Source organism: Protopterus annectens, chromosome 13.part0 (assembly GCF_019279795.1).
Source record: "Protopterus annectens isolate FY-2018-M chromosome 13.part0, PAN1.0, whole genome shotgun sequence".
Classification (NCBI taxonomy): domain Eukaryota; kingdom Metazoa; phylum Chordata; order Ceratodontiformes; family Protopteridae; genus Protopterus; species Protopterus annectens.
In genome coordinates, this window is record NC_056747.1 from 615,194,834 (window position 1) to 615,215,314 (window position 20,481).

The following is a 20,481-nucleotide window of genomic DNA, read 5'->3' on the forward strand; positions in this document are numbered from 1 at the left end:
GGAAATGTTTATGCAAGAATTAAATATGCCAAGGTTAGAGATAGATGAAGCTCAATTACAAACAGTTAGGATAAGAAGAGATGAGATAAAAATGGCTGTGTATAACCAATCTACAGAAAAGTCCCCAGGGACAGATGGTATTCCTATGGAAGTTTGGAAGGTAAGAGGGAAAACTGATAAAGATCTGGAAGGTTTTGTTTAATGGTATTTTAAGAGGAGGAGAAGTATCAGTATCCTGTAAGAAAACGGTGGTAATGGTAAAACCTGAAGAGGGTAAATATCCATCCAGGCCCATTTCCATACTAAATCATGATTATAAAGTGTTTATGTCAATAAGGGCTAAAAGAATGACAAACGTGATACCAAAATTGATAGATGTGGATCAGTGTGGTTTTGTGGAGGGATGTCAAACATTTGACAATATTAACAGAACATTGATGATCCAGAGGAAAGCAGAATGTAAGAAAATACCACTGTTGTTGGTGGGTCTTGATGCAGAGAAAGCATTTGACAGAGTAGCATGGGACTTCATGAGCAGGGCAATAGAAGCATTTGCTTTCCATGATACAATTATAAGGTTGATTAGGAGTATATATGAGAGGTCAAAGGCAAAAATTAAAGTGAATGGGGTCCTCTCTGATAATTTATGATTGAGTAGAGCAACCGGGCAGGGTTATCCACTTTCCCCTTTGTTGTTTGCATTATATTTAGAACCACTGGCAAAGAAAATAAGGGACTCAGAAATTCAAGGTTATAATTGGTATGGTAATCAGGAAAAGCTGGGTCTATTTGCAGATGATATTATTTTATACATGACAAGACCAGAAAGTGACATTACAGTGTTGTGGAGTATTTTAAGACAGTTTCAGATCTTCTTGGGATATAGAATTAATGAAGCTAAAACAAAGTCAGTAGTGGTAAGTTATGTACCCATACACAAATTGGTCCAACAATATCCATATTTATAGGGACATGATAAAATTAAGTATTTAGGAGTATGGATTAGAAATGACTGTTGTGGCAGCTAAGGATATGTGGGTAGAAACTAAACAGAAGATAATACAAAAATTGAGAAACTGGAAGTTTTGTTATATGTATATGGATACTAAGATATAAGCATTTAAAATGTTTTTAGTCATTTAGTCTTGTACACAGATCAGGCATATTTTTATCAACCAGAAGAGAAGCTATGGGTAGCAATTAAAAAAGAGTTGAAGGATTTTATCTGGTAAGGGAAGACAGCAAGGGTCAAGTGGGATAAGCTGGTTCTTCCAATAGAAGAAGGCATATTTCAGAGCAACACATTTAAGGCTCTCATATGTAGCACAAGCAGAAAACTATAATTCAAAGTGGAAACGAATGCTGATACATGGGGGAAGTTCAAGAAATAAGGAGAGATTAGGATTTTGGATGCAGACTCTTAAGGTCAGCAACAAAAATCATACAGAGTATTATATTCAGAAAATAGCAGGGAGTATTCTAAGAACTAAACCAGCACAAGAATGGAGAAAAGAGATTCTGCCGATAGGGATGACTGTGGTTAGGGAGTACAGATAATAGGAAAGAGGGGGCTGGAATTTATTGGAAAAAAAACTAGCAAAGGAACCAAGGAATTGGAAGCAAATAACTAGAAAGAGAAATGTAATAGAATGGGAAGAGGCCAAAAATGTATTTGGACTGCAAGTTAGAGAATGCCTTCCCTATCAAGGATTGATATCAGATTATAGGCAAAGAGAAAGAAGTAGGGGGGGTCTTAAGTGAAAGACCAGCACTGGTAGAGTTTTTAATAAATCTAGAACAGAAGTTGCTGTTAAAATGAATAATTAGTAGAGCATATAAAATATTGCATGATAACTATAACAATAATTCAGATGAGCTTAGAAAGGATTGGGAAGAGAGATTGGATAAGCAATTCACATAGAGACAATGGGAGATATATATGTACCTCCCAAATATGCAATAAAATGTAGAAGATTCAGGATTTTTGCCTGAAAGTGTTCACGTTGGTATTTTCGTATCCCAAGTAGACTCCAAAGAATTTTTCCTTGAAGGCAAAAGGCAGAGGTACCAGAATAAATTTTCTGAGACCTAATCATCCTTTGTGTCAGTGTGGTTCCTATCGTGGAGGTTTTCTTTTGGTATTTTTGGAGTCTAAAGAATTTTTCCTCAGATAGGAAATGTTGGAAGTGTGTGGGCAGGAAAGAGGTGGCTGGGAACATATTTATTTTTGGCAATGTAGTGAGCTGGTAGACTTCAGGGATTCCCTGTGGACCGCTCTGTTGGAGATGCTGGGTTAGTGGATTGTATTGACTGTGGAGATGATTTTTTTGAGGTATGATAGAGAATCGGAATTGCTTAGATGTAGTAAAGCCTTGCTGAGGCTAATTATGGTGGCTGCCAAAAAAGCAATTACTAGAAACTGGAAATCGAAGTGTAGACCAACATTATTAGAAGTAGTGAATATAGTAACAGACATAAAACAACTGGAATTGGGATCTTTAGAAAAGGGAAGGAGCAAACTACATAGTAAAAAATGGGAGTTGTGGGTACAATATATGCAGAGAAGGAACAAGGTTTTAGAGGCAGGATTTGAATGAGCCATATGATGCTTAACTGACAATGACTGGATAGATTATTGGTGATGCATAATGTCTGCAACTACAGTTGTTTCAGTGTTGTCTGGGATATATAATGTTTGCAACTTAAGTGGTAATGTTTGTTTTTCGTTTATATAAATGTAAGACTGCCTATGTCATACGTGATAATTTAATAACAATGTTTTTTGGAGGAAAAAAAAGGTCAAAGAGAACAGATTATGGTGGTATGGGCATATGTGCAGAGAAGTAGAAGACAGTCTGGTGAAGAAGGTTTGGGATAGACAGGAGAAAGACAAGAGGAAACAAGGGTATCCAAAAAGGAGATGGATGGACAGGCATGAGTGTTGAAGAAGGTAGGAGAGTGGCACTGAATAGAGAGAGATGGCGACAGTTGACACTATACCCCGACCCCATGTAGAAAATGAGGAAAAAGGGGATTTATGATGATGATAATGCTGATAATGAAGGGAATAGGTACGGTTGAGAGGTCTGTTGGCTGGGCTCCAGCCCTGACAAAAAATGGTTTGGAGATGCACTGTGTAGTACTCTTTTGCAGTATATTGAATAAAAGAGAATACTGTTTACAATAGAAACCCTGGCCACCATTTAAATTTACATTTGCTTCTCATAACTCCACTGGCAAATACTTTAAAAATATGTATTATTATAAGTATTGTGTTGCATACATATTTTAAGTCCTTAATAAAGCTGGTATGATATCTAATAATATAAGACAATTACTAGGTATATGGTTGCCAGTTGTCTGATACCGTACTGTAAGTGATCAACTTAACCGCAAGGAAAAATCATTCAGGAAAAGACTGTGACATGTTTTGTTGTGAGGTGTTATCTCTAGTAAGCAAGTACTAGTCAGAATTATTAAAAATGTATTAAGTTTTGGATATGAATATCTGAAAGAGTTGGGGGGGTGAGATAGGGAGTATGAAGGCTAGACCTGAATAGCAAGTAAATAAGTACAAAGCAGATTGTAAAGGCTTTCTCACTCATGGCGTGAACTGAAAATCCAAATATGTGCAAAATAGTGCAACTGTAAATGTTAATATGGAGACTAGATACTAAATCTAAAGTTTCATCTTCTTGGATTATTCCCTTTCTCCAAAATACGTTAACCTCAGAGAGATAAGGAATGTGTGTGGAAGACACAGAGGTCTAAAGACTCTAGTATCCTCACAAGCTCAATTCAAAAAAAGTCTCAGACAACATTTAAAGACACACTGGTTATGCCCTTGTTCTAATCCTGACTAGCTCCTTTCTATAATTGTGTGCCAAACAGTACTTTATACTACACACAAGCTGTGACATAATTGTTAGTTTAGATACTTATATAAGTTTAATAATGATCGAATGTATAACTTGCTTGACTGAACAGAGTCTGTAAACTGTTTGCAACATGTATTGATATTCTGATTTTTCCTGTATTATTTTTTCTGTATGTTGTGTTTGGAGCTTTTCTCCCTGGGCCTCCGCTGAAAATGGGCATGTGTCCAGCCGGACTATCCCGGTGAACAAATGTAAAATAAAATAAATAATAAATAAATAAAGACCCCACTGTCGAAATTCTGTAAAGGTTTTGCATTGAGCTTTGACGCTTGCTATACTTGAAGTTATCTTCTTTGGAGATGAGGGACTCAAATTAAGAGTCTCATGCTTCTGATAGATAGCCTTGGAGTGTGTTATGTGATTTGGTTTCCCATGAACTATGACGGAGTCTGAAAGTAAAGCTGATGGAGCTGGCAGTACTGCATCTTGGGCCTGATTCCGAAAGACTTGCTGTCAGTGCAAGTGACCACTTACACTGAGAGCAGCTGTTTTGGAATGTGTCTCCCGGTGTAAGCTTGTTTATAGATATGTGAGAACATCGAGTTGAAATTAATTACTGGTGTCATTATTTCTTTCAATATCATCATAATCAGACATATCAGAGATGCACACAAAAGGTGGCTATATTTTTGGGATAAAGATGAGAAGACAGGCAGTGTGCAAAAACACAGGATAGTTATCATGATCAGTGTTAAAATATTGATAATGGCTTATTGGGGGAAGTGTTTATGCAGTAATATTAATGGGTGGGCAGGAGGTAGTTATGTCACTTAGTGTTGTAGCGTTAGCAGTTTTTGGCAGTTACATAACTAATATACATTACTCACCTACTCCTGTTCTCTTTCAAAAACCCTGACTATTACAAATCTACCATTGTTGTTTTTTTCTCTTTTATTACTATCAGAGCCCATGTGGCAATCAATATTATTACTATTCTTTCCTTTGTTCTTGATACTGTTCTGAATGTCCACCCTAATATCTTTATTTGGCAAATTTATATGCCCATTTCTATCCAAACATGTCTCCTGCAAAACTGCTAGTTCCGCACCCACTTCCTAGTAGAATTCGTAACTCTTTGCTTTTTGTCTGTATTTGTACGGCCATTACTTTCCATGATAATACAGACAGAGTAGGCATTATGGTAGAAAGCTATTCCTTCCACCTATTATACATGACACATTATTTTAAATATGTATTTCTAACTTTTAGCTTACATGCACACGCTAATGTTTGGCAGTATGATTTATTTTCTAGTTGCCTCATCTCATTTGAGCATATGTCACATTTCGTAGACTTTTTTCTTCAATTAAAACTAAAACAAAAAAAATATATCAGCACCTTGTCCCTGTTTAACTTAGAAAAAGCACATAAAACTATGTACATTTTCAAAAAAACGTTTACTCCTCAAGATAGGAGGAGTTTCCATGTATATCAACAGCTACACCTACAGGCATTATTAATTGTATATGTTTACTTATGCTAAAACACATGGTAGAATACGTGTTCTTACTTATGATAATTGATATTTGCTCATCTCTTATATCTATTCACCTCCCAAATGTGAAAAACTGCTTACATGCTTTTAGTAAACTTTAAGTTTTAGCCCTAAGAAGTTCACTATTTTTGAATAAATTGCACACTGTTTATATTAAATGCATTGAAGTACTAAAGTTGCCGGAGAGGCAAATACTTGCTTATTTTATTTACTTCCCACAGTTTCAGATTTTCATTTGTTTTCACTGCACTTCTTGTTAATCTACAGTTAAATGTTAATTACATTCCATCTTGTACCTTCTACATTTCACTCAGTAGACAGTGTTCAGATCTCTTATAATTAATTGCTTGCATCTGCAAATTGCTTGTCTCCAAGTAAAAGCAGTTGGTAAGGAGCAAATCACTGAAAAGAAAAATCTGCTGACCTTGAAGATGCACCTAATAGTTTTTGTAAGTTTCACTGTGAATAACCTGTTCAGAACTCTCATGATTAATTGCTTGTACCTGTAGACTTTTTATCTCCCATGGAAATCATTTACTTTTGGAAAAATAGCTAATGACTTTGCAGATACTAGAAAAAATTACCATATGTTCAAAAACAGACTGCCTTTCTGGCATATGGGTAGTAGTGTCCTGCTAACCTCCATCCTGGCAGTTTGTCAAAGCTCAGAACTCTTCCCACTGTCTGTGAGGATGAAGAATAAATCACCTGGCAAGATCAGGACATCCCTTCACATTCACAGATAGCACCCTTTCAGCTTTCTTGTTCCACAGTCAGAGAAAGATCTCTTGGTATATTGCTTTTCTCAGACTGGGTCAGCAGTCTACTGGTAGAGGTGGAATCCCTAACTTTGACTGTACGCATTCTGTCAGTGAGCCAGTTGGCTATCCATCTAGTGGCGTAAGGGTTAACCCCAGCTAGGAGAGTTTCTCAATGATACCTAAGTGGGGGATTGTGTCGAAGGCCTTGGCGTAGTTAAGATAGGCAGTATGTACTGTTTTGCCTTCATCCATGGCTTTGATGACATTCTCAAAGAAGTCCACCAAGTTTACTAAGCAGGGGAAGTCAGGGGTGCGGAATCTGTTGCCCGTATACATACTGCTGTCCTACCACATGCCAAAAAGAGACAGAAGACACTCCATGTGGTAGGACAGCAGTCTCTGACTGGTTTCCCACCCGAGATGGTGGCTATGGATAGATCCATGTTGCAGGCAGTTGGTTACGGGGTGCATATCCAGGTTATAATATTGCTGGTGATTCCATCCCATCAGTCTACTAGGCATCCTCTTTCAGAAGGGGATCTTATGCCCGAGGACTCTTGACCTAACTGTTTTCAGATCGTTGGTTCCTCTGATGTCGAACAGATGTAGGGGCCCAAACAGATGTTTTCTTTTCCCTCCTTTGATTCCAGAGTTGGGAGATGTCTTCTAGAATGTTTGTAGTTCTCTGTCCATTGAGGCTTTGCCTAAGAAAGTGTTTAAGAAATTTTGAGTATACTGTGCCTGGCCTGGCCTCCAAGCCGTTTGTCTGTAGACCCTGCTTTGGTGTCCCCATTGACCTTTGCTTAATAAGAAGACCATGTCTTCTTTGTGCCCAGTCCCTCAGATTAACTGGGCAAGTGGCTAGATTCTTAGGGAAAGCAGATGGTGCAGTCCAGCAGGGTAGCTTTTAAAGTGTTTAAATCCTGTTGTTTTATGCGGAAGTTTGTGTTGAGATAAATGTACAGTTTAGATGAGTTTGCTGCATCATTGCCTACAGAGCAAAATGTTTGTGTTAAAGATATTGCTTCCGATGTTTCTCAGTTGTCAAAACGTGCTCTAAAAAGGGCCTTGGATGGGGCTGATACTGTGTTTACAAATGCAGCATTGTCACTAGTGATTAGTAGGTATGGTTGGTCGCACTCTCGGAATTTTTCTGATGAGTTAAAAAAATGAGATTATGAATGCTGCTTTTGAGTGATTATGTGCTTGGTACAGCAGGTAATCAGATCGTTAAACACAGGAATGATAGAGGTAAATTGATGCAAGGAGTATCAGAAATGTTTAATTTTCCCAAGTTCTCTTTTTTAAGTAAGGCAGTTTTCAGCAGCCTAACACAGAAGTCCTAGCTGAACAATGTCCAAGGCAATAAAAGGAAAAGGCAGGAAGACAACTCTGCCATCCCAACTTATGACAATGCTGGGTTATGACACCTGTCTTTATCAAGTCCCAGTCTGGTTCCTCATCTCTCAAGTTAGCTGTCTACAAGGCAGCCCTTCAGTCAGTGGTTTCTAATAGATGCTAAACATTGTTGGCAGGGGTTTCAGCTGGAAGTGGAAAGATCTACCTTCTCCATTTGGGGAGGAAGTTCCCCCTCATCATCACACTTTATCATTCCCTCCTATTCTCCAGAAAACGATGGACTCAAGAGTTAGAGAACCGGCCCCTTCTTCAAAAAGAATGAGATGTGTTTTCTCTGGTATTTTCTTGGTTCCCCAAAAAACAGTCGTACAGACAAGTGTGGGACCTTTCTTTTTTTAAATATGTTATTCAAGGTCCCCATATTCAAGATGCGCACCCTGCAAATAGAGCTTCCTCTATTTCTGCACCATTGCTTCACTGACCCTGATCTTAACATATGCTTTTCTTCATATCCCCAGGGTTCATTACTTCAGGGAATATCTAAGTTTTGTTGTGTCTGGTTCGCACTGTCAGTTTTCTGTATTGCCCTTTGAGCTATTCACTGCAGTATGAAAGTTTTCCAAATTCTTTGCTCTGCTAGTGGCCCACTGACAGTTCTGGGCATTCACTTTTTTCCTGTACTTGGACGACTTGCTGATTTGTGCAGAAGTCACTGTCCAGGTGTGTGGAATCACTAGAGAAGATCTTGCCCTGACTCGCTAATCTAGGGTTTAAGTTGCATCTGCTACAGTCATGTTTGACACCTTTGCAAAGACTTGCCTTTCTGGAGTACTTAATTTATTTTGACAAGAATCTGCTTGAAGACAAGGTCCTGCCATACCAGATAGCGTTTCTGGAAATTTTCCAGGTGAATGATGCCTTGGTGAAAAAATTCCTAAAAATATTTGGACTGTTGGTTGCCATGATTCTCATTTTATCACTGTCCCATCTTCATATAAGAACAATTCAATGGTATGTGTGAAATTGTTGGACACAGCACCTTCTTTTCCTGGAATCCCAGTTGGCAGTGCTGACGTTCATATGACAATTATAGTCATATAGAAGTAAGTTGAGTATCATTCCAGGGCTTCCTTTTCCTCCTGATGCTAGTACAGTCTGTCCAGGCAGATTCGTCTGATTTTGCCAAGGGAGCTTTGTCAAGGGGGAAGAGAGTTAGCCACTTGGGGACCGAAGGATGCATGGAAGCACATCAGTGTCTTGGAGATGTTGGCAGTATTTTGCTCATTGAGAGTCCATCACCACTTTTGTATACAGAATTATCTTCTGGTGGTTATGGACATAACCATGGACATAACCACAGTGATGTGGTACTTCAACAAACTAAGGGGTGTGAGGTCTTACTCTGTCTGCCATTTGGCAATTAATAGTGTGGGAATAGGCTTCTCAGTATTCTTTTTCTCTTCAGAGATCAGGTATCCCATCAGAGCAGAACATTGTGGCAGTTACCAATTTAGAAAAGAAATTCACTGGGTCCACACCCAGAGCTTAACTTTCTTTGTGTTTGGAATAAAGTGTGTTCATAAGAATTTTGGTCCTGTTATTCCGGTAGAGGTATGAAGCTTATGGTGTGGACCCAGTGAATTTCTTTTCTGAGTAGGTTTTGGTCAAATATACTCGCAGTTTCATCATTGTGGCAGACAGACTGAGCAGATCCTGGGCAGACCTGAATGTGTGGAAGCCCAAAATAGTCGTGTTCCAGGATCTAGTTCAGATGTGGGGAATGCCTCTAATATATCTGTGTGCCTCCTTTCAAAACAGACAGATGGAGAAATTTTGCTCCAGACATCCTTGCAGCCATGCATGGAGGACAGGTGCATTCTCGTTCACTGGGATGGGAATGTTCCCTGTATGCATTTCTACTCTTACTTCTGATTTACAAGGTATTTCTGAAACTTCAAAGAGAAATGTCGAATATCATTGTGGTGAACCCCTATTAGCTCAGGCAGTCTTGGTTTTCCCTATTTTTGTTATTAGCCAAGGGCAATTACCACAGACTTCCTTACATGCTGGGCCTGCTCACACAGTCTCAGAGGTGACTGGTGCACCCCGATTTGGAGAAACTTCTGTTGACAGCCTGGATGATTCTATCTTGACTCCTTTTTGTTTCTTGAGGATGTGCAGCAGGTGTTAAAGGAGGCCAGAAAACCTGTTATTAGAAAATATTATGCTTACAAATTAATGAGGTTTCCTTTGTGGGGCCTAAATGGAAACAGATGGTCCACTGTAGCTAATATTCCTCTGGTCTTGAAATATTGGTATGAGCTACTTCAAGATGGCTTGACATGTGTGTCAATTAAGGTGCACTTAATGGCCATTTCTGCTTGTCTGACAACAGATCCTCCTCTTTCTTTTTTTTGGTGAAACAGTTCATGAAGTGAGTATTGCATATGAGCCCCCCTTAAAAGCAAATCCCCCTTCACGGAATCTCAGCTATTTTCTTGAAAAATTGACCTTACCACCCTTTAAACTGGCAGCTTGGGCTGATCTTGAGTTCTTAATTTGGAAAACTGTTTTGCTTATTGGTCTGATTTTTGCAAGGAGAGTTTCTGAGTTGCAAGCTCTCGTGGTGGGACAATCTTACCTGAATTTTCACAAGGATAGGATTATCTTATACCCTTATTATTTTTTCAGACCAAAAGTGCTTTCAGTCTTCCCTTTCTATCAGTCATGCACCCACCATGGTGAGGTGACTCCAGGTAAGGAAAAGGTACTTTTGAGGTGAATCCAGGTTAGGTAAAGATACTTTTCACCAGGGCCGTTTCCTCATCAGTGACATTTTGGAAAGGCATGGACTTACAAATATTCTAGGCGCAGCAGTTTGGTCCTCTTCACTTACCTTCATAAAGCACTACATACTGGAGGTTTTTCTAGATCCAGTGCAGAGTTTGCGGGGATCGTTCTTCAGTTGCTCCTTGACCCTTATTCTACATCCTCCAAGGTTGGGTAAACTTTGGGAATCTACCCATATGCCAGTAGGGCACTGTGTTTGTTGAACGCAGTACAGTTGAATGAGTTCCGTGTACCTGTAACAGTAGATGTTCATAGGATCATAGGAGATTGCTAGGCTATCGACCCGGAGGTCATTTTAAGCCTAGCCGTTTCATCCCAATGTGATACCACAGGAATACTAATCAATACCCAAGATTGCATTTAGTGATGACTACCCATGTCCAGGATGGTTGTGGCTCTATCCCTGGTAAGAATTTATGGTACTCCAGCCACTCGTCCAGGCTCCTCTTGAACAATGTCATAAAGGTGATCTGTTTCACATGAATTGGTCGCCTGTTCCAAAGATGCGGCAGTCACTGAGAGCTAAATCTGTCCCTCCAGCATGTCCTGTTTAAGTCGCAGGCCATATTTAGGTCCCTGGAATGAGTAGCCCTAGTCCGTTTGATTTATGGACATGCAGCAAGTTCATTAGGTTTGGGTCTTGGATTTCTCTGTAGGCCAGGCATAAGTTTCCTCCCTAAGAAGACTATACAATATGGAGTATAGTGACAGGGACTTTAGTTGGTCTGTGTAAGGCACATGCTGGAGCCCCTTGAACTTCTCTGTTAGAAACCTCTGAGGTCTCTCTAACTGCTGCAGGTGTTTAGTACGGTACATGCCAAACGGGGTATTATCCTCAGTTATGGGCTGGATAAGTGCGAATATAGGGGGTTATAACTTCTTTTGCTCTCGCGGTGATGCATTTACTAATCAAGTATGCTATGTAGAAAGCTTTCCTTACTACAATAGCCATATGGCGGTCAAAGTTAGTCACATTCAACTTGTGATCCCAGGTCCCTTATCACTTTATGGGTATTTGGGGTATTGTTGTTGATTTGATAGTGTGAGGGGACATTGTATGTGCCGAAGGGAATGATGATGTATTTTTTTGCATTTAGTTTGAGACCATAAATAATACACCAGTCGGTGGTCTGCATGAGACCCTCCTGGAGTATACTGACATAAATTGGGGGATTCAGTGATTGTACCTAGTTTGCCGTCATCTGCAAACTTGGTCAGCCATAACCCCTTAGTTTGACCTGAACTTCTGAGAAGTATATACCAAACAGTAGGGGGGTCCAGCACTGACTCCTGTAGCAGCCCACTGGTAACAGGTCTGCTGGTTGATGCAGTCACCCACTTTGATAGTGTCCGGTTTGTGAACCAATTGGCAACCCATTTTACAACAAAGGGATTTACATTAATTTTGCTAAGTTTATCTGTAATGCCTGAATGTAGGATTGTATGGAAAGCCTTTTCCAGGTTGAGGTATGCTGTGGGCACAGATTTGCCCTGGTCAATGGCCTTGGTCACATTTTCAAAGAAATCCACCAGATTTAACAGGCAGGATCTGCTCTTCCCAAAGCCGAATTGGGTAGGATCCAGGGTTTGGCGGTCAACTATGTCTTTATTTATGAGGTCCGTAATGATACGTTCCATGGCCTTACAGATAAGGCTGGTTAGGCTTATGGGTCTGTAATTTCCTGGGTCAGTTGCTAGGCCACTTTTGTGGAGGGGGATAACTGTTGCTATTCTCCATTCTGCAGGAACAAAGCATGTGGTTAAGCTATGATTGAAAAGGGTACTTAGTGGTGATGCTAGTTCTTGTTTTAGACTGTTTAGAAGACAGCCTGGGATGTCGTTTGTTCTTAGAACACACTACTTTACTGGCTGTACCCTTCCACCATCCGCCTTTTTGTTGGGTGTATATTGTTGGTTGTAGGCGGTGCTGTTGAGTTTGCTTCAGCAAACTTTTTTGGTGTGTGTGTGTGTGTGTGTGTGTGTGTGTGTGTCTGCGTGTGTGTGTGTGTGTGTGTGTGTGGTGTTTGGTGTGGTACAGTCGTTGTTCAAAATGCTTGTGTTTCATCTGTTCTTCCTGATGGACCCTAAATGACTGAAATCTTCCCAAGGCCCTCCACTTCTGTTCTTATGAATCATATCTATGACAGAAAATTTAAACTGATGGCCCTGAAACGGCAATATATGTTTGTATAAAGAACTATTCCATACTTGCGTATTATCGTAACCAGATTTCAAAACTGGCATAATTCGTTATGTTTGGCTGACAGTATTTATTTTAACCTTATAAGGGTTGTGTAAACTACTAATTATTAGTCTGTCACACTGAGTATGAGGCAGGAACAGGAATAACGGTCAAATTTTCTATTCCTGGGTGGCGTACTTCATTTGTTCTCTGAAGTACACACTGGTATACTGCATTACAAATCCTGGATTCCTGATTACAACCTTAGCAAAGGGAAGTAACTCAGGAATATACGTCTAACTTTTCATGTGCACTAATCATCAAAAGGCAAGGTGCCTGTAAGGAATAGTAATTAACGGGGCAGTGATTCTTCAGGGACTGCTGCCATTCTCCCCAGCGGCACTACTGTGCCCTGGGTGTAAACCGTTATCCCGCCTCACACAGAAAGTTCTGTTAATCTGAACTTCTTTACTGCCAACAGCCACTTTCCCTACTAACAAGAAGTGCTGTAAATGATGAATGATTCACAGAAATATGTACCAAAATTAAGAATCATAGATTATGGTGTTGGCACGTAAAGGACTTGAAAATGGGACGCTTGTCTTGGTGGGAACATGGTGAGTTTCATCAGTTGTTACATTAACAACGACTCAGAAGCAGCAGTCATGTTTGTACGTCGGAAAGGACGCTACCCAGGAAGAGGAATTTCACCGTTATTCCTCTTCCTATTTCAAAGAAAATTAGAAGAAAACAAAAAAGGAGTGTAACACCATAAACATAAAACTGGAACTTTAATACAACAAAAACAAGAACAGGATAAGCGCTGTTGGCGTATGCCTTCCTCAGATCCTGAAAACAATTCCTACACGCAACTATTTAAGAACCATCTAACCAATCTAGTTAAAAAGCAATTAAGCAGTTAAAAAATGAGGCAATAAAGCATAGCAACACTTACTCCCCACTTGCATAGTGCACTTGTAACAAAAACATTTTTAAAAATAACTTAGATCCAAGCTTAAAACAAAACTACATTTTTTAAAGACAATCAGCATAGAATATTAAAACTTATAGTAAATAAATAAAACACTGCTGTCATAACCATTACATAGCTTGTAAATCTGTTAAAAACTCAGAGTTCATAATGTTAACGTAGCAGGTTCACAACCATAATATTAAAAAAGCAACAGTCACAGCCTGATATACAACAAACAAATAACTATTGTCATCGCATAGAAGTCTGGTAAACACTCAGAATTCATATTATGAACAAAAAAGACACAAAACTCACCCATTAATAGCAGAATACACTATAACTCCAAACTTAAAAGATGTCATGTTCACATCTCTGAAAGAAATGAAAGCATGCATAAATACCTATTCTATAGAAAGTGTACAGAAGGAATATTACAGAGCTGACATCTGTAACAAAGACGGATAGGAAGTAAAAAATATATAATGAGCTTCCTTAATGGCAAAAGTCAATCTTCGTTCCTTCAGGAATGGTTTAAGTGGAACAACACCATTAAGCCCTGGGAAACAATCACCATTATCCATTTAGATTCTTCCATTTCCGTTTGATTTGTTACATCCCCTTCACTTATAGTTGGATGAACCATTGCAAGGACCGTAAATCTAAATGTATGGGTGGCATTATCTCGAATATGAGCATACAATGCATTCGTAACAAACTTAATGCGTATATCAGATTGGTGCTTAAAAAAATTCTTTCTTTTAGCATCCTGTTCGTTTTGCCCACATAGAAACATGGGCAAAAAGTACAGGTAGCAACATATACCACATTCTTACTATTACAGTTGGCATTTCCAAAAAACTGGTATGTCCTTCCTGTAACTGGATGTGTAAAAACATTACTGAGATTGATAACAGTACAGGCTCTATAACTGCCACATTTCCGTGTGCCAGAACGTGTATGTTCATTCCTTTTGGCTTTGCAGCTTTTATTGCAAAGCAACCTCTTTAGATTTTTCTTGTTCTTAAAACTAAAATGAGGTGTGGTCCCTACTGTTTCTTTCAATCTATTGTCTGATGTTAACACAGGCCAGTATTTTTTGATTATTCCACATATTGTAGAATTATCACTACTGTAAGTAAGGCTGACCCTCATGGTCCCCTGCCGTACATTAGGACGTATTCTATCGTCTTTCATCACTTCACTTGTCATTCCATTAATATACTGTTGAGAGTAGTAGGGTCTACCTGTATTCATTCTCAGATCTCTTGCATGATCTATTATTCCTTCTCTGGCTGGCCCATAACCACGATCCTTGAAACCTTGTAGCAGTTTATTGCTTTCCATGAGAAAAGTATCATCCTGAGTACAAAGCCTGGACACTTGAGTGACTTGGTTGTCAATCACATTGCGGAAAATATGTCTCGGGTACATACTGGAAAAATGCACCATATGATTCCTCCACATAGGTTTCCGATACAGCATAGTATTTATCCCTTCACTAGAATCCAAAAGGATCTTGACATCCAGAAATTCAATATCTGTTCTGGACATCTTAACATCAAATTTTAGAAACAAAGTAGTCTGTGTTAAAAAATCCACAAAACTTTGGACTTCTTCCTCATTTCCAGCCCATAGAATCGTAATGTCATCCACAAATCTGTTATAGAGGAGCACATTCCCTTTCCATTGGAAGTTTACATTCAGTGCCCATAGCTCTTCCCACCCGGCCAATATGAGATTAGCATAGCTATTCGTGCAGGGGGTACCTGTAGCTACCCCCCACTTCTGCAAATAGTAGCTATCTCCATAAACAAATAAATTATTCTTTAGCACCAGTTCCAGTAGGCTGCAGACAACACAGGAGTCTAATTTCCTTTCTCTATACAAATCTCTTTGGCTTCAACACCATATGAGTTAGGAATTGATGTAAACAAACTATGAACATTCATAGTGACTAATAGCAAATGGGAGAAGTCATAGATGTTAGAAGTGGCTTCCTGTAAATGCTGTAGGAACTGTGCCGTATCTTTCACTATGTTCTTGTAATCACTCAATAGCTTTTTCAGCTCATTTTCAAAAAAAGACTGAAAGGGATTCCATTGACCATCCTCGGCTTGCCACTATGGGACGCATGGGTGGTTTAGAGCTGTTTTTATGGATTTTTGGCAGTCCATTGATGATAGGTATGACAGGATGTTCTACTACGAAAAATTCATATAGTTGCTTTGTTATACTCCTGTTCATAAGCATCTCATAAACTATATCTTCTGTCCTCCTTTTCATCACATCAACTTCTTTCATCATAATTCTTTAGTATGTTGCGCGATCACTGAGCATATCCAACATACTTTCATTATAATCATCCGTACTCATCCCCACCACAGCTCCTCCTTTGTCAGCTGGTCTAATAGGTAAATCCTCTCTAGTTTGTAGTTCTTTTAAAGCATCTAATTCTTCTTTGGTCAAATTCTGATAGTGTTTACCTTTGCCATCTGTTCTAATTTTGGCTAGTTCTTGCTCACATAAGCGCATAAAAATCTTAACCGTAGGATGGCTTACTGGAACAAACGTGCTAGGCTTCCTAGGTGATCTTTCAGAGCCATGATCTGATCTAACATTGGACCCAAAAATATGTTTTAATGTCACATTACGTCCAAAATACTTTATATCAGTCACAAACTCATGCAGCAGTGAATGTAAAGCTGGTATAAAACCTTAATCCTTTCTCAAGTAGAGTAACAAACTCTTTTTTCAGAATACTATTCGAGATATTAACAACTAAGGAATTCATCACAGAACTTTCCTGCAGGTCTGCCTACACGTGGCTCCTTCAGATGTATTAAAAAAGGAAGTTGCTGTTCAATAGGTAGATGTATCGATCTTTTCTTGGGTACGGCTCCTGCTTGTATAGTGGGCATAGAGGATGATTCATTTGTACAAGTAGAATTAGGAGCATTTGTTGTATTGTTAACTTGCTCCATGGGAACCTCAAGGGTTCCTTCAGTCAAACATTCTATATCATCATTTTGAGCACACACACTCCCATTGGTTGCATTTATATCAGTACGGGCTCCATTCACTTGATGAACCTCAGCTCTAACTGTCACTTCATGGCGGGTTTCATCTCGCCTCTTATGCATCTGGTTGACTGCAGTGACCTCATTCTCACTCCTCTTGTCACCCTGCCTAGGGGCTCTAGGCCATTCATAAAGGTGGCCTTGTTTAATATCATTATAATCCCTTAGTAACTCCTGGCTCTTCTGTTCCTTCAATTTCACTTCATAGGCTGCTAGTCTGTCTTGCAAGTTCTCCAACCAATACCAATTAGCTTCAGACAAATCCGCAGATTCTAGCTCCTTTTGTTTACTTTCACTGACTTTATTATTCTCTTCTTCTTGTGGCCTAAAAAAGTCAATAAGTAGCTTCAAGTAACTGAAGCTAGTTTGGATGTTAATCGCCTGCCATTTAGCTAACAATTCCGGGTAGGTATTTCCATAGCTAGGCATACATTTAACTCGTAGTCCATGGAGAATCAGCTGGTGATGAAGGCACGCCTCCACGTGGAAGCGTTGCCATTGCAAACACTTTAAGCGATAGGCTGCATTCTCCACTGTTTTGAATATTTCTTCAAAACCTAAGTAATTTGTTGAATCAACAGGTATCGATAACTTCGTACTGCCCAAATTAAGCTTCAGAAGAGGGTTAACGTTGCTTGTAGTTATATCAGTCACTACTTGCTTAGTGACTGAATCAGCAGAATACTGGTTGTTAGATAAATCCATTGTTCAATCTATGTGTGGTGTTACAGATAAAACAAGAAAACAGTACCAAAATCCAGTAGCACCACCAAAGAACGCTCCAGTACACAAATTAGAAGAAAACAAAAAAGGAGCGTGACACCATAGACATAAAACTGGAACTTTAATACAACAAAAACAAGAACAGGATAAGCGCTTTCGGCATGTGCCTTCCTCAGATCCTGAAAACAATTCCTACACACAACTATTTAAGAACCAGCTAACCAATCTAGTTAAAAAGCAATTAAGCAATTAAAAAATGAGGCAATGAAACATAGCAACACTTACTCCCCATTTGCATAGTGCACTTGTAACAAAAACATGTTTTAAAATAACTTAGATCCAAGCTTAGAACAAAACTACATTTTTTAAAGACAATCAGCATAGAATATTAAAACTTATAGTAAATAAATAAAACACAGCTGTTATAACCATTACACAGCTTGTAAATCTGTTAAAAATTCAGAGCTCATCTTCTTCTTCTTCTTTCGGCTGCTCCCGTCAGGGATCGCCACAGCAGATCAACTGTTTCCATACTGTTTCCATTTCTTCCTGTCCTCTGCATCTTGCTCTGTCACACCAACCACCTGCATGTCCTCTCTCACCACATCCATAAACCTTATCTTAGGCCTTCCTCTTTTCCTGTTACCTGGCAGCTTCATCCTTAGCATCTTTTTCCCAATATACTCTGCATCCCTCCTCAGCACATGTCCAAACCAGCGTAATCTTGCCTCTCTGGCTTTGTCTCCAAATCTTCCAACCTGGGCTGACCCTCTAATATACTTATTCCTAATCCTGTCCATCATTGTCACACCCAGTGCAAATCTTAACATCTTCATCTTTGCCACGTCAAGCTCTGACTCCTGCCTTTTTGTCAATGCCACTGTCTCCAACCCATATAACATAGCTGGTCTCACTACCCTCTTGTAGACCTTCCCTTTCACTCTTACTGGTATTCGTCTGTCACAAATCACTCCTGACACTCTTCTCCACTCACTCCATCCTGCCTGTACTCTCTTCTTCATCTCTCTTCCACACTCACCATTACACTGAACTGTTGATCCCAAGTATTTAAACTCATCCACCTTCGCCACCTCTACTCCCTGCATCCTCACCATTCCTCTGTCCTCCCTCTCATTCACACACATATATTTTGTCTTAGTCCTGCTGACCTTTATTCTTCTTCTCTCTAGAGCATATCTCCACCTCTTCAGGGTCTCCTCCACCTGTTCCCTACTCTCACTACAGATCACAATGTCATCTGCAAACATCTCCATCACCATTACAAATAAGAAAGGGCTCAGAGCTGATCCTTGATGTAATCCCACCTCCACCTTAAACGCATCCGTCACTCCCACCGCAGACCTCACCGCTGTCACACTACCCTTGTACATATCCTGTAGTACTCTTACATACTTCTCTGACACTCCCGACTTCCTCATACAATATTACAACTCCTCTCTACCACCCTGTCATATGCTTTCTCTAAATCCACAAAGACACAATGCAACTCCTTCTGACTGTCTCTGTACTTCTCCATCAACACTCTCAAAGCGAACATCGCATCTATTTATTTTTTACTTCCTATCCGTCTTTGTTACAGATGTCAGCTCTGTAATAGTCCTGCTGTACACTTTCTATAGAATAGGTGTTTATGCGTGCTTTCATTTCTTTCAGAGATGTGAACATGACATCTTTTAAGTTTGGCGTTATAGTGTATTCTGCTATTAATGGGTGAGTTTTGTGTCTATTTTGTTCATAATATGAATTCTGAGTGTTCACCAGACTTCTATGCATTGACAATAGTTGTTTGTTTGTTGTATATCAGGCTGTGACTGTTGCTTCTTTAATATTATGGTTGTGAACCTGCTATGTTAACATTATGAGCTCTGAGTTTTTAACAGATATACAAGCTGTGTAATGGTTATGTCAGCAGTGTTTTATTTATTTACTATAAGTTTTAATATTCTATGCTGATCGTCTTTAAAAAATGTAGTTTTGTTCTAAGCTTGGATCTGTTATTTTAAAACATGTCTTTGTTACAAATGCACTATGCAAATGGGTAGTACGTGTTGCTATGTTTCATTGCCTCATTTTTTAATTGCTTAATTGCCTTTTAACTAGATCGGTTAGCTGGTTCTTAAATAGTTGTGTGTAGGAATTGTTTTCAGGATATGAGGAAGGCACATGCCGAAAGCGCTTATCCTGTTCTTGTTTTTGTTGTATTAAAGTTCCAGTTTTATTTCTATGATGTTTTTTGTTTTCTTCTAATTTGTGTACTGGAGAGTTCTTTGGTGGTGCTACTGGATTTTGGTACTGATGTCCAAAACAGTGTCACAGAATGCTACTTAAAAGTTTACACACCCCTTCTTAGGTTAACATACATCATTTTGAGAAAATATTACAAATTCTTTCAGGTTAGGAATCTGGTTGCAATAATACATAAGTACCAACTGTTCTTATTTTTATTTTTACTGTCAAACAAATGTTCACCCATCTTTTAGTTTTTCCTATATAAAAACCTGTACATTGCTTACATAAAGCTGCATAAATACTCCCACACCGTTGCCAGAAATTGGAACTCTCTTCCCCTATCTGTGTCCACTGCCCCCTCCACATCCATATTCAAAAACTCCCTCAAATCGCACCTTCTTAGTACATGGTTATGCCCTTGTATCATATAACCCTACCCATACTACTATTAACTCCCCAAATTCCTCTCTGATCGCATGCTGGAGCTCTGATCCCTTGTAGGCTTGGTCATCTGAAAGGGTACTTTTAACTGTAGAATCTTACTTGATATATTTTCTTTTCTTACCAAAGTATGACTGACATTGTCTTTTTACCCATGTTCTATATCTTTTACCTGGAGTGTTTTTATTAATTCTTGTTATATTACTATGCTCAGCATACATGATGTAATCTGTTTTGTGTATTATGCTGGATGTACTGTATTTGTATAACTTGATGTTGGAGCTTTTCTCCCCGGGCCTCCGCTGAAAATGGACCTGGTCCAGTCGGAATTTCCCGGTTAACAAATGTAAAATAAATCAATAAATAAATCATCCCCATTGAATTACATGAGTAATGCTCTTTGGCAACTGCTATGTTCTTATTAATAATTAA